General features: G+C 46.5%; 1 protein-coding gene across 1 annotated transcript in view; it reads right to left on the bottom strand.

Moving 5' to 3' along the window:
- Positions 1-22348, bottom strand: part of TAOK1 (TAO kinase 1) — a 69025-nt gene extending 46677 nt beyond the window's left edge. The window contains exon 1 of the mRNA XM_071574819.1: positions 21876-22348. The gene's annotated coding sequence lies outside the window, so the exon portion shown is untranslated. The remainder of the gene's footprint in view (positions 1-21875) is intronic.
- Between the last annotated feature and the right edge of the window lie 243 nt (positions 22349-22591).

Raw genomic sequence — 22591 nt, 5'->3', positions numbered from 1 at the left:
CTCCAAGCCCCTCAGAACTGACACCAGTTGCAGTCCCTGACTCGTGAAACCCCAAACCAGAGACTCCTCCTGCACTTTGTAAGCCTCTCCCACCAAACTAACAACATGTTACCTTTTCTCCTCCAAGTTCTGCAATCTTGAAATCTTCCTAGAGCTGCAACTAAGGAAGGAAAAAAATCCCAGAAATGAAACAAGAAAAGCCTGGAGATGCATCAAGTGGCATTTAGTTTCTGCCCTGCAAAAGGGGCAAGGGGCACTCAGGAACATCTCCCTCAGGATCCTCCTAACTTACTTTTACCACTTAGTGAGCAGCAGTTCGGAGGAAAAATTGCTGACAAAGTAATGAACTTGCCTTTCTCCTAATGATCTTAACATCATTCTTTCCAGCACATTTGTTCTGCACACTGAATCCACCAGGACTGTCTGTCATTAAGGAAAAGTGAGATGTAGATGAATGACATTCTACAAGAAACTGTTGGAAAAAATGTTAAATACTCAGACAAAAAATCCAAGCAGCTGTCACAAAACTGATCAAAAAGGAACCTTCCTGAAATAGTGCCTACTACAAGCAGAACAAACCCACCTGGAATGGGCTGTGCAAGGTACCTGTGGACCACAGGAAGGCCCAGTTTCACCTGATGTTTCAGTCCAAGCTCATGTCCATGAGATGCTCCTCTGCCTTCTGCCAGTCCTCAGGCAGAGGGAAAAGACATGATTGCCCCACCCCTGAGTCAGGAGTTCCTTCTGCTGCCAAAGCCTGAAGCAGGGGAGACCTCACAGCCTCCCTGGGCACCTCCATGCCCTGCCCTGTGGCATTAAGGGCAGCTCAGGTGGGCTCTGACCCACACACACCTGTGTAACAACAGCTGTGCCTCCTGCACATGGACCCAGATCCTGCTCTGCAGGAGGAGCTCACAGCAAAGAACAGCCATGAAATGCTGATCCCTTTGCATCTTTCACATTCCCTCATCGAGGTGTTTGTAGAAAGAACAGACTGTGAGGAGAAGATGAATCTGTACCTGGCCATTACGGTGAATTCTGGCAGTATTTTGTCTGTGGGAGCACCTGTGTTCAAACAGGCTTTTCTTCCCAGCTCAGTACATCTTTCTTCATCTGACAAGGAGCAAGCCTACCATTCCAGGAAGATTCCTTATTCAATTTCTTTTGAAAAGATTTTTGAGGAATGGTTCTATCCTCAAAAAAACCTCTTTGCAGATTTTTTTCCCTTTCTCTCTCTGCTTCTCTACCTCTGCTTTTCTCTTGTATTATTCTTCTTCACAGAATAGCCTCAGGAAGACACTTTAATGTTCAAGCACTGCTTGCATTTCTCTTATACATGCACTTGTAGACTCTGTGCCTTACTTTGATTTCCTCTCAAGATTCTGACACTAAAATGTCCATCACCAGTTCCTTGAATTACTTACCCCAGCACACTCTCTGATCCCACTGAGCTGTTCTGCTTGGGTATTTACTTTCCAGGAATGTCACAAGCAAAAGGGTCAGAAAGTTGCATTTCCCAAACCTCCACTGACAAGCTCTGGGTCTGTGTTTCTTGGTTGGATGTAAATATTTGTTAGGATGATCCACACCAGAGGCAAAGTCAACAGTGCAATAATTACCATGTGCTTTCCACTTCAAACAGAATGGAAACAGTTTTGTGTATTTCCAATTATTTCCACAATCTTTCAAGTCTTTTAAGTAGTGCAAAAGGTAACTAACTGGGGAAAGCTGTTCCTGTGTTATAGATATTCTAGACAAACTAAATCTATTTTGACAAGTTATATATGTCAATTATATGCAAACATAAACATGCCTAACAATACCAGTACTCCTGAAAATACCAGTGTTGTTAACTGGCAAATTTTACAATGTCACTCACACCAAATCTACCACTAATCCTACCACATAAATAACACAAATAAAAGACACTAGTGATGCAGTTGAAAAAAAATTAATGGCAAAAAGCATCTTGTATTTTTTTTCTCCTATTTATAATAAAATATTCCATGGGATCAAAAATTAAACTTCCAGAACAGCTCAAGAATAGCCTGCAATAATTTTTCAAAGAGCAATGCCATGAAAGTTCAAGAAGTGCTCACCATTCCCTGACACATTCAACACTAACATCTCCTGGATGTCTTTGCTTGTGATAGTTCTGGTACATTTATTAAGAAGGTCAGTTCTAAATTTAGTGATTCCTTAGGCTAGCAAAGCTATGAGGAAGGCAACTGGAAAAAATGGAATCTTCTGTGCCCCTTCTTTTGCAATTCATCCAGTTCACAGTCGTTGCCAACTCTTTGCCATTACCAGTAAAGCATCACATTAATGAACATCCTGTGAGTGCATCACCCTCAGCCAGCCCCCCATGGCCACCCCTCCTGGCCCAGCCCAGGGTGGGAGAGGCTGTGCTGGCAGCACTCTGGCCAGGAAGGGGTTACCAAGCAGCCAGCTGACCAGAGCCAATTAAGTCTAGAGGCAAAAACACTGGGAAACTCCAGCTGCCCATAAAAAAATTAGTCAGATATTCTAATGGGACTTGAGTTTAAAGAAACCTTTCCTTGACCCCTAAGCAATTTTGCACCAGAACAATAAATAGAGTAAACGTAAGCAAATTGGCTATTTTGGATTCAGCATAAATAACTCAGAAATAAGCTACTAAAGCTCACAACATAAATAATTACCCTCGAGGAAAGAAGTAATTAAAAAGTAGAAGTTTCATGCATAGTTTTAGAATGGAGGCCTGAAAGGAAACAATTCAAAGTCTTTCTGGTCGATCAGTAAAAAAAGAAAAAAGAGAAAATGTTTAAATTGAGCTTGCAATTGAATTCCCTGGAGTGCAGAAGAGCTCCAGGACACTCCCACTCCAACCAGAGCTCTGTCCAACCCCCCAGCCCACAGGTCAGAGCAAACATGAACCTGGCAAAACTGAAGCCAGCAGGAAGGACCTACAGTAGAAAACAAAGTCAAAGAGAAACAGAAAAATCCAAGAGGAAGGTGTGAGATACTGGAGGAATAATCCTACAAACCAGGCTGTGACAGCAAGACACCTCGAGCAGTGGGCCAGCCTGACCCGCCACCAGGCTGGAGAAAAGCCACACAGACAGAAGAACAAGGGACCAGGAGGGACAGTACATCACCTGCACGAAGAAGGTGACTGGGCACAAGGTAAGGTGCCCTCAGAGCAGGACAGCTGCTCCACAAACACAGCAATTGAACAGTCCTGGCCTGTGCAGACGAGGGAGCAGCTGCACCAGGGTCTGCCGGAGCTCCAGAGCCACGAACACTTTTGTCACAACCGCTGTGCCCTCCCAGCAGCTGCTGCTCCAGGAAACTCCCAACAACGGCTGCAGCCAAACTGAACAGAAGAATTAACTGAACTATTAATTAGTGGGAGCAACACGCTAATCACTTGGTGACTGTGATACACTAAGAACCAGCAAATCAACCATTTATGCACCAGAGTGGATGTCATTAAGAGAACAGAACAACTCAAAAGGATATTCAGAAAGAAGTGGAAATTGTCTTGTTCTCAAAATTATTGGGAGAATTAACCAGTCACAGGTGGAGAACAGAAACATCACCTCTGAACAGATACAAAACCCAAAACAAAGCAAGAGGTCAGATACATAATGACGTATTTTGAGCAAGGGAAAAGGCTCTTGGAACCAGAGTGGCCACAGACACTGTGCAGATCCAGCCTAATATTTGCATTTATGATCTGGAATGGGAGGGAAAGGTCCATGGCAAGCTTTGGTTAGGGCAGCTGACAGCATCAGAAAGTACACAGGAACAAGGCAGGAGATGAAAGGTCAAAAAGTAAAGAGCCATCAAGCATGTATCTACTCTTCAACCAAACATAACTCAGGAGCTGAGCGTGGTGCAGACAGCTCAAGGAAAATAATTGCACAATTATGCTGAAAACAACATCAAGACTGTATTCTTTTTAAAAACAACATGAAGAATCAATCAGAAAAATAGTACAGAATTTTGGACAATATATTAAGTCTCTGCCATGGTCTGCTCTGAAGATTATTCTTCACTCCCATCCAGCAATAAAATGGAACTACAATCCAAAAAAGGCCTAAGAAATGGGAAGTCAAAAATGCCCAAGAAGACAAACTCAGCTTGAGGAGAAAAGGTGTTAGGAGTCCAAAGTCATGCACAATAAGGCTCTGACAAGCACTCAGACTTCAAAAATAAGGGGAGAGGCCACGAAATAGGAGAGCAGCATGTTTATAACAGAGAAAGGAATTTGACAAATCAGGGTGCAAACATCCCAATTAACCTGCAGAAATGACTGTGGGGCATCGAGCCCAAGAGATAAAACTGCTTTTTGAACCAGCCATTTCCATGACTAAGAACATTCACAGGCAGGTCAGGTCAGGTAACCCTGGATGCTCCTGGCACAGACCCTGCAGCATCCAAGTGTCAGCACTGCCAGGGACAGCAGACAGAACCAGACAGGCGAGGGATTGGAACCTGGATGCTCTTCCAGGGTGGAACAAGCATCATCAAACACACCTTGTTATGAAAAAGGTCGATTTTGTTTAACACAGGCAATTTGTTCAGTTTTATCCCAGCTCAGGTTGAGTATTTATTTTTCCAGTCTTCACATGACTGAGCAGAACCATTTTTAAACAGCACTAAACAAGGGGATGAGCAAACAACCAGAACCAAACAATTAAAAACCACGTTTTGCACTATCCTACCTACTTGAAGAAATGCTTCTCCAGTGGTTTCTGCAAGGTCTAGATCCCTTCTCTTTGTGCTTTTCACTTAAACCAAGAAACAGTTTTCAGTATGTATTAAGATAACAAGCATAACCTTTTAATTTGATGAGTTTTATCTGCTTTCATGGGGAAAATGCTCATTTCAACAAATACACAAAACAATTTGTGCAGTGGTGGCTCAGATATACAGAATGTGTCTCAATTGGATTGTACAATCATGGGACTGAAGGTTCAATTAAGTCCTGTTTCTGCTATTTTAAGCAACTTTATAACAGAATCCAATCATCAAATAATAACCAACTCCTGAGAACTCAAAGCCACTACTCTGATTACAAGGCTGCTCCAGAACCCCACTCATATTTTGATTAGGAACCAATTTAAGATTAAGAGCTAGTTAAGACTGATTTACAGATTAATTATTTAAAGTTTACACTGACTTACTCTTTTTCCTGCACTAGCCTTAGCATTTAAACAGTGTTATTCCCCTTTCAGTATTGAAGGACAAGCACAAGCAGATATAATACTGTCCCCTTAGCCTGTTAACTGCAAAAAGCCAGTTGTGCCTCCCTTTATGATGCAGGAGAGAGAACTGACCTCCCTGCCATTCTCCCAGCCCTTCCTCACATCTGTCCCAAACTAAGCTCTTTTTTTTTATAAAGTATCCCTGACCAGAATTCTCCACATCTGCTTATTCCTCCCATACAGAGCACTCAAGATTTAAAATCACCACGGTATCAAGTGATATACTCAAGTCTTTCACACATTTCCATTTCTAACTGATAAACCATAGTTTTGTATGTCATATATCTATATATAAATATATATCTTTATATATGCCAGTATATATTTGTTGTTACTACCTACCCACATCCCTTGTAATACCCCATTTAGGTGTCCATGTTGAAAACCCTCCAGCTCATTCAGAGCTGCCAGAGAGACCTGAGTCTTCCTCCATTCTGACAATTTCCCCCAGCTCTGCCCCAGCAAATTCCATTAAGGCAAATTCCATAAGTCCTTTCCTAAGTACATCAAGACCAAAACACCATTTAAAATCGTCTGTAGATTGGTCCTTGAAAACTTATCAGCAGCTTTCCTGCAGCCCAGGCTTCCTGACAGCACTAACTCATCATTACACCACATTGGCTTTAAGCAACCCCCAGTGTGTGCTGTGCTGACCCTCCCTCAGGTGGGATACCTGCTCCTCCAGCCTGGGCACTGCCTGCCCCAGCAGCTCCCAGCAACCCTCCCCTGCTCAGGACAGTGCCCTTCACAACCCATCTGACCCCAGCCGTGGGAAACACCGTGCGAGTGGTTTTCAGCTCAGAAGGTGTGGGTGGGCACACAAAACACATCCTTGCTGCAGACAGGGCAAGGGAAGGGATAAAATGTATGCAAGAACCATCATCCTTTCCACTCCTGCACCAAGAGCTGCCCCAGGAGAACTCTCGCCCAGCATCACCTGCCCCAACTGCCATGGCTGGGCAGGACCTCACCATCACCAAACTGCTGCAATGAATGCACTGGCTCCTGGCAAGGACTGCAACAGGTGCCAGCTGCACTATCCCAAATCCACCCAGACAGGGGCACCAGCAGTGAGGAGGGGAAACTGGCTGTGTGGCCCTGGGAAGGAGTCAGGGCTCAGCCAGCCCCAGACTCTGAGCAAGGAGGGAGGCAGGTGCCAGAGCAGGGGCAGTAGCACCCCCCTCCCATCCCACACACCTCTGGGCTGCCCAGTCAGCACCAGTCCTGCTCTTCCAGCTGGGTGGGAGCAGAGACCTCCCAGCCTGGCACAGGAGGGAGGGGCGTGGGCTGCTCACCCTGAAATTTTAGGCAAGTCTGCTGTAATTCCATAAACCCCAAAGATTTATTGTAGAAGCTCTGACGTCACCTTTACACAAGATCAGACATCCAAGCAGTGAGAAATGAGACTGAAGCAGAAGTTTGTAAGGGCCTGCTCCCCAGATTCCAGCAGTCACAGGTTTGTGTGCTACAGTACAGCTGTTCCAAATGCTGACACCTCATCTCTTATGTACTTACATACCCATTACCATAGTAACCAAACTCCTCAGAACATATAATGCAATTTTTGTATCTAGTGTATTAGAACAAAATTATTAAGGTTACAAAGGCAAGCACTCCAAAATTAGAAAGTGTCAGAATTCAGACTGCCATCTCCCTTGCCAACCCATCTCTTCTTGCTGCCTCCCTCCCCAGCTCCCAGGCTCCCAAGTCATCTCTCCTGCAAAACCTCCAGTTCCAGTTCTCATCAGCCAACTCCTTCCTCTCCAACCCCTTCACAGGCCCAGTTTCACTGTACTTCTGTCCTGACATATTCCTGCCTCTCCCCTCTCATCTGACTTATATCCCTCCTGCATTCACACCAGGCATTTTCCTCCTCCACACTGCCTGAGTGCTCTCCGGGAATGATTCACTGAACACAGGACAGAGATTCCTGATAGTCTAGGAACTGGAAACAAGAGGAGCCTCTCTTGTAGGGAAAGGTCCTTCTGGTTTCCCATAGTCTGGGGCTGGAGCATCTTCTGCTGCTCTCCAAGGATAAGTGCCAGCTCAGCACCAGGAGCCCCAAAGTGCCTCAGTAACACACAGTGCTGGTTCACCCTCACTACCACTGCACTGCGGGAACAGACCCTGCTGAGGAACGGGCCCCTGTTCCAGGAGGTGCTTTGAAAATACAAAGTCTTCATATTGACCTTCCCACATTAATCTTTACGCTTTAGCTCCCCATGGCATTATTTTGTATATCTATGTATCACTGGGAGGAAGCCACACACATGGAATGCTGTTTCCTCTGAACACCTGCAGGCACTGCAGAGTCACGAGAGTTGAACCCACTGCAGTGGAACACACCCAGCACGCTCAGCACACCTCTGCATACAGAAGGCTTCCTGAAAAGTCCATCAAATCATGGACATAAACATCCTGTTGCTTGACTGCCTCTCCACTAGAAAGACAGTTTGAGTCAATACATGATCCTGCAGACACAGAAGGTAAATCACTACATCGCTTCTCCAAAAAGCAGCTTTTAAAAAAATTCTCTGTTCTCTTCTGGTTTTGGCAGTATTACTAATTGTCCTGAACATAAAGGATGAAAGAGGGAGGTCAGCATCTGCACCTAAAGCAAGCACTTGAAACCACAACTCAGAAACAAGGCCCACAAAGCAGGTTTAATGCCCAACCTCCATCCTACCTGGGTTAACTCTTACTGGGACTATGTAAGGTGGATTTTTTCATGTACACCAACTCTTCATCTCCCAGACAAAAAATATAGGCCTTTCTTCTGGCCTGAAGAGTTGAGGAAAGAGCGTAAGTTGTTGAAGGTCCCTAGTAAGCATTATGGCATTTCAAGGCTGAAACAGCAATTTCAGGTTAGGTAGGAATACATCCATCCTGAATTTGGCAGAAAGCTACATTCAGCAATTGGTCCATTCCAACAGCACAGATCCAAACACCTTTAGATTTCCTGAGTTCTCTGTGTGCTCAGACACAAAGCCACTTAATCCAGCTGTTCTCAGCAATCATTCAGAAAAGCAAATGAACAAAAAAGAAATAATCAGCAACCATTTCCACTCCTACTCTTTGGCTGAGGGGGACAGTAATTTGACTGCTTCAGTCGAGGCACAAAACTATTTTCTGTGCCTTTTAACAGGTTATTTGCGAGAATGTGCTCTCACACTTGGGCTTTCCGAAAACAAGACTGTCCTGCCTGTTTCAGGGGCTCTGGCCTCAGCTTTTGTGCCAACAGGTGGCTTTTCCAAGACTGATCTGATCTTCGGGAGACACAGTAAAGGAAGAGCATTGCAAAGAAAAAGCCAATTAAATTAATGTTATTTTCCTCCTTAAGCATCGACGCTGGCAGGGGCCGAACGGGCAGGCGGCGCCGCGGGCCGCGCTGTGCCGGGCGGCAGAGAGGCCGAGCTGAGGGCAGGCTGGGACCTGGACAAAGCTAAACTGAAAGCACCCAGTCACGCCATCTAATGAAGGATGGAACTGGAGATGATCAAAGCTGCTCCTCAGAGCTATAACCACATGGCACAGCTGCAGCAGGACTGAGCTCAGGGGTCTGAAGGACTTCCTTAGGATGGTCTGCAAATACATGACACAGGGGCCTGGCTCCAGCAGGACATGGAATGAAGCACCAGGGAATGAGGACAGGCATGGGAACAGTCCCAAGAGAGCAGTGGCACAAAGGACCTTGCCAGGGGGATGTCAGAAATTTTCAAAAACCAATCACCTGCTGGTTTGTTTTGGTGTTGGGTTTGTATTCTTTGCTCTTTTTCCAGAAACACAGCTTGGTATTCTTTCTCCATATTCCTGTCAGCCAACAGACAACTCAGAACACAACACCTTCATAACATGACACCTCTCAGAGACCCTCCCATTTCCCTGGAGAGTTCATCAAACATTTTTAGACAAAGCAGGACAAGTTGGCTGCACTAGTTTACCACTGGAGTGGTAAACCTTTGCAGAAGAGCAGCTAAGCCAGTGAATAACAGACCATGACCACTAATACCTTCTGCCTCAAGACTATGAGCCTGCACAGAGCCGGAGAGCGTGGGGGGCTGAGGGCTGTCTCTGCTCCAGGGACTGTTTACAGGTAGATGTTATCAAATTCCTTTCACATCTGTTTAGACCTCAGGAGACAAGCACCCACATCACAGATAGCAAACCACCCTCACATCCTTTTGGCAGCCAGCTTTGTGGAGGGTGCAGAGGAGGAGGAGGAGCCCCTTGCCCCATGAGGCTGCCCGGGAAGGGCACGGGCAGGGTGGAACAGCAGGACAGTACAGGAAATATTGTACTGCTGCAGTCTGCACTGCACCTGCTCCAGGGATAAATAAAATTCTGATCTCCACAATCTCCACTGCTGTCAATCTGACACCTTTTGTGAATACTAAATTCACACATACAAAGAACTTTCTCCTTTGTAGGTTTTGAAACATCTCACATGCCATTTCCTAGTGGTAACAGAACAAGCAGCATAATTTCATACCTGGCAATTTGAAGCCTCTTTTTCAGCAATTTGGAATAATGGATTATGCCTTTTGTTTGTCAGTAGGAACAGGCAAATGGAGAGGAAAAAACCCCAAACTGCAAAGTTTCAAGCAACACTTCCTGTGCTAAAAGATCTATTTGCTGACTGCTCCTGTTGGCTAATAAACAAAGGGAATGTCAGGTGTCCATTTAAAACATTCTAAGGATCTGAGATTTTTGAGCTGGGAAAGTAGGACGACCTCCTGATACCTTGGGCAGATCCACCCCTAACAACCAACTGGCAAAAAGCAGGAACTGTTCCCTCATCATGCATGCAGCTCAGCCAGGCAGCCCAGCTGGACAGGGAGCCTCTGAGAGCTCAACAGGCCATGCCAGAAAACATGAGCTACTTTTTGGGCACAAGCTATAAAGAACAACCACGAAGTAATTAAGGTTCCCCAACACAACTGGGCAAAGAATATCAGCTCCAGTGCTGGTCAACTCCAAGAAGTTCTTGCTACATCTGGACAGTTTCTCAGAGACCACCAACCCATCCTCTCTCTCCCTACCAATACTCAGTTTAGAACCTTCAAATGCCTCAAAATGCCCCCCTGCAGATTATTTTGCAAATTCATTCTGAATGGGGGAATATCTAAAGCTATAACCTGAAAAATACCTGAAAAAACACTGTCCATATTGGCATTTTGCTCAGTGTAGCTAAAGAGCTGCATGACAGTCAGTTGCTGCAGGGCCACAAAGGGGCTCCTAGAAAGGAAGAACTCCAATATGCTCCTCCACTAACAGTAATTTCAAAGGCTTGAATAGAAATCAGCCTGGTTATCTCAGCCCAGCAGTTGGTTTTGGCTGCTCCCCTGAGCCTGGCCAGGGCCCAAAGGTAACCTTGGTGGAAGGCTGGTCCTACCATGGGATTTATACAAACACCTGAAGCACGTGGGACAGTTCTCTGGTAGGAACCAACACAAGCGTGGCAACAAGACACTGTGCAGTGCTATTTAAATATCTCCATCATCACCAAACAGAGAAAGGTTATACTGAAAGATGAAAAACCCCTTGGATATTTATAAAACACCCCTATATCTGCATCTGGCACACAACACACACCCCATCCTCCAGCAAGGCAGGAAGGAGGGTTTTACTGAAAACTTGATAGTAAGAACTGAAAAGAAACAACCGTGCTTCTCTCACACTCTTTTCTTCTGTTAAGCTAATTCCTGTTGTATAAAGTCAGCTTGAAAGCTCCTTTCAAAGAAAAAGGGGGAGGGAGGAGAGGAAGAATCAGATCTGCCTGTTTTCTTGCATTTGCCATTCAGGTCTCGTCGCCCTGTTTTGTTTTCCTGGAGGACACGGCGCAGCCCTCGCGGAATGATGACATCACACCTTCAAAAAAACCAACACCCAAACAGGAGGGAAGCAGCTCTGCCTCCAAGGAGAGCTCAGAACAGCAGCTCTGCCTCTGCCTGGGACCTTGGGGACAACCCAAAACTCAGTGAGTCCAGGGGTAATGAATATTCCCTTCAGATGCTGGCCCATGTCAGCAGCACATCAAAATGGGGGATGCAACAGCTCTGCTGCTTCCCAGGGGCCAGGCAGAGTCAAGGGAAAAGGTGTTTAGTTCCTCTTTAAAAATACCTGGAACACTACACTGGTTTATGCTTGTTTATGCCTGTTTTATTGTTGGAGTTACACAGGCAAGAGGCTTTTACCATGATGAAACAAAGCAAAGAACAGCATGTTTGTCACTGTACATTCAAAACTGCTCTTACTGAAAGCTTTATAAAGTTATTTCTTCCATATGAGGTGAACATTCTGAGCAGCATCTTTGCTGTAGAGCAAGGAGCCATCCTGCACTGGGGCCAGAGAACTGCCAGGGGTGTGTGCATGCAGAGTGCAGCACCTGCAGAGGGAACAGACACACCTCCTGCAGGGAAGAGGGAGGTGCTCACACCTCGACTGTGTTTATTAAAACTCGGGAGACGCCCGTGCCAGAACATGTGCACTGACTGCTCCACGTCACAAGGAGATTTACCCTTCCTGTAACACCCGAACTCAGCACACTGACAGGACTGGCACGCTCACAGACCTCCACTCAAGACACCAGACTAAATGGTACACAACCATTCTCCTTGCTCCCAACAATTTATGACTTAGTTTTACACAGCAACAACAAAACCCACCAGGAAAGAAACAGAAAGAACTACAGAGGTGTGAGATACTAAACATGCAGGGGTCACATTGTTCCAGTGATAGTTACTGAACAGCATAATGGTAATAAAGTATTTGATAGCTTTTTGCTGTGGTTTTTTGGTAGCTGAATATGAAATTCAGCAGACTGCCATCTCCACCTTGTTCACAAGCTCAATCCAGACAGAATACTAATCATTTCTCAAAGCAGCAAAACAAACTTAGCCTTGCTATTAACTTAGGGACAATGCTTCAACAGGAACAACAACCAACCAGGTGTCAGCCTCAGATTTTGTCCAGAAAAAGATTTTTCAAATATGCCATCATGGAGGATCTTCCCCTCCACTCCAGAACTTACATGTTCTGTTATTACTATTCATCAGATATTAGAAAAAGACTCTTCCCTCAAGAGGGTGGTGGGCACTGACCAGGCTCCCCAGGGCAGGGGGCACAGCCCCAAGGCTGCCAGAGCTCCAGGAGAGTTTTGACAACACTCTCAGGCCCATGGTGAGATTCCTGGGGCTGTCTGTGCAGGGCCAGGAGTTGGACTTTGATAATCCCTGTGGGTCCCTTCCCACTCAGAATATTCTGTGATTGTCATCCTTGAGAACTTACAGCAGAACAAATGGTTGATTTCAGATCAAATGCAGTTACAGATTGCTGTGGACCAGCTGACATTTTCTAGAGTTGGGCTTTAAACAGCAAAACAGTAAGACCCCAGAACGTACTATCTAAAGATCTCAATCTCCTGCCCCAGTGATTAAAAAGAAGGAAAATGAGACAAGCAACTGCCATTAAGGAAGCATCAAAAGCTGGTGGCAACACCAACCCAAGAAGGAATTCTGCTTGTAAAGGTGAAGTCCAAGATCTGTTGTCTCAAATGGGCCCAACAGAACATGCCAAGTCCTGCTGGGTTGACTCTGGAGACCAGTCAGGACAGTTGGACAATGACCATCTCTGTAATTTTCTCTGCACATATTTACAGAATGTATTTTAGTGGTGAGACTGTATGTGTCATGTCCTTAGAAATGCTAATCACAGGCACGAAATCACACACAGAAAACCCCTAAATCAGCAGGTGCTCAGTGCCTCCAAACCAGAAAATAAGCAGACAAGTAGAATCACAGCTCACACCATCCTCTCCTTCCACTCATGCTGCTGCCTATCACCCTTGTTTCCCCAACATCTATGTAAATTGGTGGGAAGATTTTGCAACAGGCATGCTGAACAGGTATGAACTCCTTCAAACCAGCACAGGTAACATTAGTTACAAAGCCAAAAGCAGTTCTTGGAGAAAACTTGCTAAATTTCACACTTCATGCCTCTGGCAACACCAAACAAAAATCCCTCAGAAAAACAAAATATTGAGCCCTTTCACACAGGTACTCAGAGCCTCAGTTTTATTATTTCCAAGTCTGGCCCAGCTATTTCACTGCCTAGGTGTGCTTTAACTGAATACCCTCCCTGCAAACCTCTCTGCAGAGACAGTTACCATAGAACCCAGCACAGATCAAAGGTACCTGTGACAAGCTGGGCGAGGGCTCAGCAACACTCCTGGATTCCTGACAGGCAGAGGGGCCTGAGGCTCTTCCTTCCAGGGGTCAGGTGAGAACAGCTCAGCTGGTTACAGCAGTGTGCACTTGCACTACACAGTAACTACACCCTGAAGAAGATGTGAGGCTTGGCTGTAGCAGGCACTGCATGAACAGGAAGAAAAGAGACTTTCTGCCTCTGCAGACCTCAATAAAAATGTCCAGACAATACCCAAGTCTTGCAATTTTATATGCACCAGAATACTTTTCACTCAGATGGGCAGTTCCCAGTTACCCTCGTGCGTGACCAACTCCCCAAAGGAAACCATTTAGTTTGTTCTTCATCAAGTGCAGAGACTGATTTACAATGCATTAAAAGTCCTTTTCAGATTTATGTAAAGATAAAAACGAGCAAAAAGTCACATCCTTGTAACACAGAATATTACAGATTTCAAGATTCAGCCACCTCATTCATGACCAGCATTAAATTGCCATTATGATAAGAAAAACCTACACAGTGCTCATAAGATGAAAAGAGAAAACCCATCCCCTGCACCAGCAGCAGGTCAGGCAGAATTCCAGATCTGGGCCAATGGTCCTGCTGAACCTTGAGGTCTGTGCTGCTCCACCACCCCCCATGGGCAAGGCAGCAGCTCCCACCCTTCTGCTTCTGCCCTACAACCTGCAGTGCTGGTGTGACCTGGGGACCAGGCAGACACCTCCCCAGCCCCACCTCACACATCCTTCAGTATCCCCACCCCAGAGATGTGAAAAATAAACATCCATTTATCATCCATTTCAAATACACTGAGATTTATGGATGAAATTCAGAACAGGGAATTACTATCATTATCCTGCCAATTCAGAGAAAAGCATAAACCATAAGATAATCTTTCTTTGTTATAGCTTAGATTTTTATTTGTGTATTAATATTTAATTTCTCATGACATTAATATTAATTACAGCTATTTCTATTTAAACATAAAATATTTGTAATACCTGCAAAAAACATTGTGATTGTACCAATTTATAGTCACTACAGTAAATAATTTTCAATTCCAGAGAGCACAATGGGAAGACTAATCAAAGGAGGATCACCCAGCCTGGTTCTGGACCAGCCACTGCAGAGACTCCAGACCCCACTGCTGGCACACAATTGCCAATTCCTGCAACAGGTGAAAACAAGAGACTTAAAACAATGTGTGAATTAATATTTTCAAGAGAGAGGTGGTTTTCCTTAAATATCCCCCACCACTGAAGTGTTTGGGGAAATTCAGTGGTTTTAAAGATATTTTTAAAAATTATGCATCAAAAATTCCACGTAAATTTTTTTCAATAAATTAGAAAATAAACTTTAAATGTTCTTTATGGTTTTGGGACTAATTATGAGCTACTGAAGAGAAAACACTCTCTTTATAGGTAAACTATTTTCACGTTAGTCCAGTATTCAAAGCATTCTGCTTGTTATTGTCAAATCAGGAAGGAATCTTTTGCCCAGTCTTGTTTTTGCAAATAAATTTACATCACCAGTATTGCAATGAAATCAAAGTACTTCCTTCTGCCACAACATTTCATTTTGGATAAAAAAGCATCTATATGGACCTCTTCTTTAGTACAGATTATTTTAGTGTTTGGGCCCCTGCATTCTGTCCTCCCAGTCAGCAAGAGAGAAATTTTGAAGACTCTGGTCAGTTCAGGACTGCTGTGCAGGTTGATCTGGTAAGAATATGGTCAACTCCTGAGGTAGGAGCTCAAAGCAACACCTTCTGAAAGTGGGGGAAGGAAATATCTCCAGTGACTGTCATGCAAACATCTAAACTCAGGCCAATCACCCTCACTAAGCCCTCTCGTCCCACCTCCACGGGCACTGCAGCTGGTACAGCCCTGGCCACTGAGGTGGCCTTTGGAATGGAGATGCTCCAGGATTTCCTTGCCTGTGCATTGTGTCACATGAAGGGAAGAACAATCTCCCACCATTCCCAGAGGACAGATGAGCAGCACTCGGATGGGCTCGCCTGCATTCCTGCTGCAAAACGGGCAGGTCCCAGCAAGAATTTACAGGAGGTTCCACCACACACCTCCAGCCAGAGCCTAACCTAGTTTGAAATACTTCAAAGCCTGGGTTAGAGGGGGGTTTGCATGGAAAGAGAAGAGGGAAAACTAAGCCAAAAACACAGGTAAGAGTTCAGGCTTTGCCCATACAGCAATTAACCTACAATAAAAATGGAGCCTGGCATTCTTAGCAAGGCACAGCATCTGAAACGTGTCATTATTTCCTTCCCAACTTTGATACACCGTTCTAGGAGCAGCAGGAATTCCTGTCAAGGAATAAGTTACCCTCTTTTTTAACTAAAGTTGCAAACCTTCATAAAGCCCTCCATCTCTAAGCCTGGCTGCATTCTGGGAGATACCAAGCAAGTATAAATGGGGTTTGTACCAGCTCAGCTGATGCCAGGGAAAATCCTACCATTGCACCACAGTCTTTATGGGTGGTAAAGTCACATTACTTCAGTTAGACCTGGATATAATTCTTAAGACATGACTTCAGTATGCAAAGAGTAATAAAAAATCCCAAGACAATGTGAGAGAGTGGAGGATTTAGAGGCAGAGAATCCCATGCTGTGCTCAGAGCCCCTGCTCCATCTGCCCCTGCAGGGACAGGCAGCTCACCTGGGGCACAGGGCCAATCACACCAAACCAGATCCCAAACTCAGGGTTTAACCAGTTTGCTCTCTAGGCCAGGAAACAGTTCTGGAACACATTTAAGAGTTTAATCACATCAAATGATGGCTGGCCCAGAACTGATTTTAACAACTGTCAACTGCTCCTTGGACCAGGCAAAGCCAAAAAGATCACAGTGTACAGTTTAGGAAGAGCACAGAGACAACCCAAACATCCAGAGCAGCAGCAAAGCAAAGCAAGGCACATTCAAATCCCATGATCTTTATTCAGATTGGGTTACAAGGAAGTGGGAACTGGGAGGAGTTAATGTTAGTGACAACTGCAAGTGAGAACTGAAGGAGAAACATGTTGCACCTCCACCGTGACACAGCCTGAGAAACCCTAAAAACTGATGGAGAAAGTTCCTGCACTACTTACTGGATACCCGTGGCCTACTTGAGAAATAGCACTAGCAAAAATAACCTCTCCTCTCATCTCAGCTGGGGAGGGAGGGACAGTCACCAATTAAACGAGGACTGTGGTGGGAAATGAGAATTGCACATTAAGAAGGGTGAAGGAGGCAAAAATAAAGATGTGCAATAGCACATGAGATTCTTTCCAAGAAATCTCAGTCCAACATTTCTCTGGGCATGGGCTGGTGGGTCTGTTATTGGCCTTCAGTAGTGGTACATCAGGGAAGAGAGGAAGGATCATTGGTGCTTGGCAGACTGAGCACACGGAGGGGGAACAAGCCAGAAACTGTTTCAAGAAATGTTCCCTCCCCTTTCAACATACTTGCACTTGTATATGCCACTTTCCCATGCTCCTGGATCCCAAAGCTTCCCACAGGTTAGAAATCATCCAGACTAGAGCAAAGTGAAGCTGAACCAGCAACGTAAACGCAAGGGCTGATCCTAAAGGGCCCAGCCCCTCAAAACCTGGGCCTAGTGATGCTCAGTGCATGGCAGCAGGCTGAAGAAAAAGAGGGTTTAAAGTTTAGATGAACTAAGTGAAAGACTGAAAGCAACTTTATTCACATTTTAAGGATTCATGTGTAATACACATTGGCTTTCAGTCTAAAGCCACATGCAAAAATCTCTGAGATTAATGTCAAACATCAAAAGTTCCTTTTCAGCTATGGATTCACACCACTCCTGCCACTCTGACAGGAGGCTGCCCCACAAACACGCTGCTCTCAATGAATGTAGGAGAAAACTGTTTTTATAAAATTACATTTCACTCTAAAGAAAATATTTGCATGGCTGTAGCCAGGAGTGTAATAAGGGTCAGTGGAAGATCCCAGGCACAGAAAAATGCAGAGCCTGCCAGCTTTGGAGTTCTGTGATTCTTACTTCTTTCCTCAAGATGTAACTTTTCCCCCAAACAAAACATCTCCAGCCCTTTCTGTTCTAAGGACAATATTCAATATGTAAATCTCAGGCTGTCACCCCATCCTGACCCCGAGAGAAAAATCAAAACTGTTTCTAGCCAAGCAACACACCAGGCAAAACTACAAGCTACTGTGCACTCCTGTTAAGAAGCCATCATCACCCCAACTCATGCTGGACTGCCCTCCCCAGCCCCAGTGAGAGGGAAAACCTCATCTCCAAGCTCCAATCCGAGTGCACTCCTAATCCTGCAGATCTGGGCTCAGCAAGCTCTGATTAAATTGAAGAAACTTCTGTTTAGACAAAACTTGCTGCTGCTTTGGCAATTTCAGGCTATGTTTACAGTGGCTACCTTGCCTTTTCTTCTGGCAAAGAAACCAAGATTTAGCAGGATATAAAAAGAAAAAAAATAAAAAGAAATCAAAAGTAACAATGCACTGATTTCTGACCAAGTATTTAAAGTTCCCAATGGCTTCCCTTTGGTAATTAAAAAAGATATGGTAATTCCAGTGATCAGCAAGTATTTGCTTTAAAAGCTGCTTTAAGAAGCCACACTTGGAGCCCCCATTGTGTTGGCCAATGTCCATTGTGTTTCTAAGGGCCTGCAGAAAGTATTCCCTCCTCCATGTTCTGTACTGTAAATGAGCACTTAGACAAGGAGGGAACACAGTGAGTAAAAGCCAACTCTGCTTTTAAACAGCTCTCCATCCTTTCCTCCTGTTTTGTGCACACTTTTTCACCTCAGACACTCTGCACTTCCCCTCTGATTTCATGGGTTTATATTTAAGTTCTTTTTTCCCAGGAAGGACCCTCCCTCTGGAACTTCACATGAGGGGATTAGTGGTTTTCTGACCCTTTATCCACTGGATTTTTTTCCAGTCACTTCTGCACAGAGAAATCAGTGTATGATCAGCAACTCCTCAGCACGTTAAGGGACAAGAAAACCAAAGAATTCCTAAACCTAACTACTACAAGTTTAGCAAAAAGTGCCACCACCCAGCTGTGTCTCCCAGTCCCAGCTGCAGCCCGGGCTCTCTGCAGCCTCACCTGTGCACTGAGCCACTGCAGAGCATCGAGGGGACACAAAACTCTGGGTCTGCCCTTGGGTTGGCTCTGCTGGTGCAGGATCCAAGACCAAAGCCAGAGGAATGGCACACATGGAGAAGCAGGGGGAGGACAGGACCAGGCACCTCTATCAACTTCCAGAGCAAGGGAAAGTTGCCAGAGCACCAGAGCCCAGGATTCCATCCTGCACCACATCCCCAAGAATGATGGAGGATGTGGAGAAGAGAAACACGTTCAGGAGTTATAAAAGAATGAACAGGTATGGGTCTGTGAAGGTATTAAATCACCCCTCCCCTGCTGCTGCAGACAAGGCTGCCCCAAGAAGGTTAACACAGGGAGAACACCCACAACAGAAACCCTGATGTCAGACCCAGCAGACTGTCCAATTCAACCAGGATTCCAGTCCAGGGCTGAAGTTCTTCCCTTTGTCCAGGTTCACCAAAGGAAATAAAACTCAAATCCTTCATACTGTATAACATACTTAGGCAGGAAATCTGTAATGGCCATCCAGAACCAGCCATTCAGAAGACAAGAGCCTGTGTCACCCCTGATAACAACAAAGGTGTTTATAGTTTCTAGTGTGCACTTAACAGTATGTTGTTTATGTGATTTTAATACGAACAGGAACAAAATACAAAATGCTTCTGAGATAGGATCTTCATGGTTATGCAAGTCTTCCCCAAAATACACTGAGAATGGAATAAGACCAGTGGTATTTACCAAGGCTTCCTTGCCACTGCTGCATCACAAAGATAATCAGACCAACCCTAAATATTTTCTCATTTGACAGAACACCTATGGCATGAAATAACTTCTATGAGGCACATTTTGTGAATGACCTTAGTCCCTACTAAGTTAGATCAGAATTCCATCCTTACAGAAGCAACAGACATGAGCAATAACAGCAGCACGACCAATCAGTCTCTGCTAGGAAGAGAATCACACCTGAAAACCAAGTACCTGGAAACCACCTCCTGCTCCTGTTGAGCATGCAAGGGTTGTGCCAAAGCAGAACTGCCACTGGAGGCTCAGCCACCTACAACATCTTTAAAACAAATCTCTGAATTTGCTGCCATATCTATTGTTCTCCACAGAACATCCTCATTACAGGAAATCCACTACTAGGATACATCTGAGGATGTCATTATTACTGTGAGATTTGCTTCTCCTCCAATGTATCTCACCAAGCACAAAACCTGAGGCTGTTGCACAACTCACTGAAAACGTGTTATTCTGGGGACAAAACCTGATGGGTACAGACAGAGGTGAAAACCACACAAATGGCAATGTCATTTAGCTGGAAGGAAACAAAGTTCTCCAGCTCAGCTTCCACCAGCATTTAACAGCAGGAATAGACAACATTTTCTAATAGTCTAACTTGAGGCCTAAGTCACCTTATCAGTACATCATTTTAATGCCAACATCTGGTCCTACACAGGCAACATTCACTTCAGTCTAGTTAAAAAGAAAAATAACATCAAACTATCCAAGGAGTTTTTACTTCAGGCAGTTGTGTTTCAAGAGGATTAAACTTAAATTAAGCTGTTTTACTGGTATCACTTTCTCTTCAGTGAGATATTGTCAACAGAGGAGAAAAACATTCTCTCAAGTTCAAAGGACAAATTAAGGTTCAAGTTTATCAATGTATTTCAGTCAAAGAATAAAAGGAAGAGAAGTCCTAAAAATGGCAAACCTACCAGTCAGAACTAGGCCAATGTTGTGGAGAATCAAATATGAAGGCTCAAACCAATCACTGATGAGGTTTGCCCTTGGACATAAGTAGCAAAAACTATGACATGCTCACTGTGAGCAGGCACAAAGGCAAGGAAAATGTAGGCTCAAAGGAGAGCCAAGAAAAACGTACACAAAATTGTATTGCTACAGAAGATGTTATTCTGCAATCCTGAAATATGAAAACAAACCTTCACTGGTGTCAAAATGTATCATTTTTTCACTATTATGTGCTATCTGCCAAAGCTGCCTTTCAGACACTGAAGACCTGAGGTATGTTGTTCAATAACAGCTATAAATGTGTGTGTGTGTGTCAGGGGTGGTATTTTGGGAACATTTCATCCAAAGCACTCGAAGCTGATAACCTTTATCCAAATACATAAAACAAGAGCCATGTCAAACGCCCTATAAATAGCATTAATAGTAAGGAATCAATAACATCCAAACCTTTAGGTAACATCTTATTAATCTGCCCTTGGCATGCATGGGCACACTGCTGAAAGGGCTCTCAAAATGCAATAGTCAAAGGTGAAGGACACAATTTGTTCAACTAGTTAATGCAACTGCTATTTAACCAACACAGCCACTAAAATGCCACCTAATGAAATTCTCTGTACCACGATAAGCAGCAGAAACGAGCACGATAAACACAAAACGTTTTTCTGAGAAAATAAATTACAAGTCCTCAGTGCTGATACCGTTGCCTTTTTTTTTTCCCTGAAGACATGTACAGATCTACAGTTGACAACAACCATTTTAATCCCTGGTTCTCCCCCCCATTTCTTGTACCGCGCCCAACACAATGGTACAACTGCATCTCCCAGGTATCGCCCTGATATTTGTTTCTGCTTTCACAGCGACAAAGGTGAACTCCGATGCTCCAAAGATGCTTGCAGCAAAGCAGGGTGAAAGATATTTCTAAAGACATACCCACGCGCGGGTTTACAGAAATCCAGCCTCCATGAGATGCCTTAATCTGACAAATTAAAATGGTTGGGAAACGCTATTTGGGTAACGGAATCGGCTGCCACATGCACTGCTGAGGGGGGAGCAATAAAAGGTCTTTAAAATAGGTCACTTTCAGCCAAATCCCACACCAGCACCGAACAAAATGGTATATACACTGAAAACTCACCGCTTGGGGAGGAGCGAGGGGCAGGGAGGAAAAAAATAAAAGGGGGGGAAATATAAAGGGCAGGAAGGGGCGCGGGGCTCGGAGGGACCCCCGACCCCCCGGGGGGGTTCGGGCTGGGCCGGCGGGGCCCGGGCGGGGGGGCCGCGAACAGAGGCAGAAAGGGCCGCGGCGCTGGGCACGCCTGGCCGCGGCCCCAGCCCGGGCCTCCGGCGGCGCTGACAGCGGGAACACCCTCCGCCCGCGGCCGCCCCTCCGCGGGAAGCGCCATTTCGCCGCCCGCTCCCCCCCGGGGCTCGGCGGGGCGGCCCCGACCCTGCGGCACTGCCGCAGAGCGAGGCGGGGGAGGCGCCGGGCCCACCGGGCCGCCCCCCCGCAGCCACCGCCGCCCCCCGCACCCTCCCGGGGCCGCCCGCCGAACCCGCCGCGCTGCCCGCCTTACCCTCCGCCGCAGCCGGGCTGGGAGCGCCGGTCGGCCCCCCGCGGAGGAGGAGGAGGAGGAGGAGGAGGAGGAGGAGAAGCAGGAGGAGGAGGAGCGGGGCAAGGGGCGGCGGCCCCGCGGGGGGAGGCGCCCCCGGAGGGGCGTCGGGCCCGGCCCCCGCGGGTGCCCGGGCGCGGCGGGCACAAAGGCGGCGGGGCACGGCACCTAAGATGGCAGGGCGGGCGCGGCGGAGCGCTCAGCCGCCGCCACCGCCGCCGCCTGGGCCCCGCTCGCCGAGCCGCGGCCAGGCCGCGCCGCGGAGGCGCGGCGTGCGGGAGGGCCGGCCGGAGGGCGGGAGGGCGGGCGGCGCCGGCCGTGCCGCCGCGGCGGAGCGGAGCCGGTCCGTGTGCCGGGCCGCGATCGCCGCCGCCGCCTCCCCGCAGCGCCGCCCGGTCCCGCTGCGCCGCCGCCGCCGCTCCGCGCTGCCCGCAGCCAGCGGCCCCCGCCCGCCCCTCTCGCGAGACTTCGCCGCCCTCTCCCCCCCCGCCCCGGCCGCGGGGGGCGCGCGGGGCGGGGCCGGGGCGGGGCTCGGAGGGAGGGGTCGGTTCGATGTGAGGGGGGCTCGGTGTGAGGGGGGCTCGGTGTGAGGGGGGCTCGGTGTGAGGGGGATCTGGGGGTGTGAGGGGGGTTCGGTGTGAGGGGTTCGGTGTGAGGGGGGTTCGGTGTGAGGGGGGCTC

The sequence above is a fragment of the Pithys albifrons genome, chromosome 21 (genome assembly GCF_047495875.1).
Source record: "Pithys albifrons albifrons isolate INPA30051 chromosome 21, PitAlb_v1, whole genome shotgun sequence".
Classification (NCBI taxonomy): domain Eukaryota; kingdom Metazoa; phylum Chordata; class Aves; order Passeriformes; family Thamnophilidae; genus Pithys; species Pithys albifrons.
This window is presented reverse-complemented; position numbering and strand designations above follow the sequence as displayed.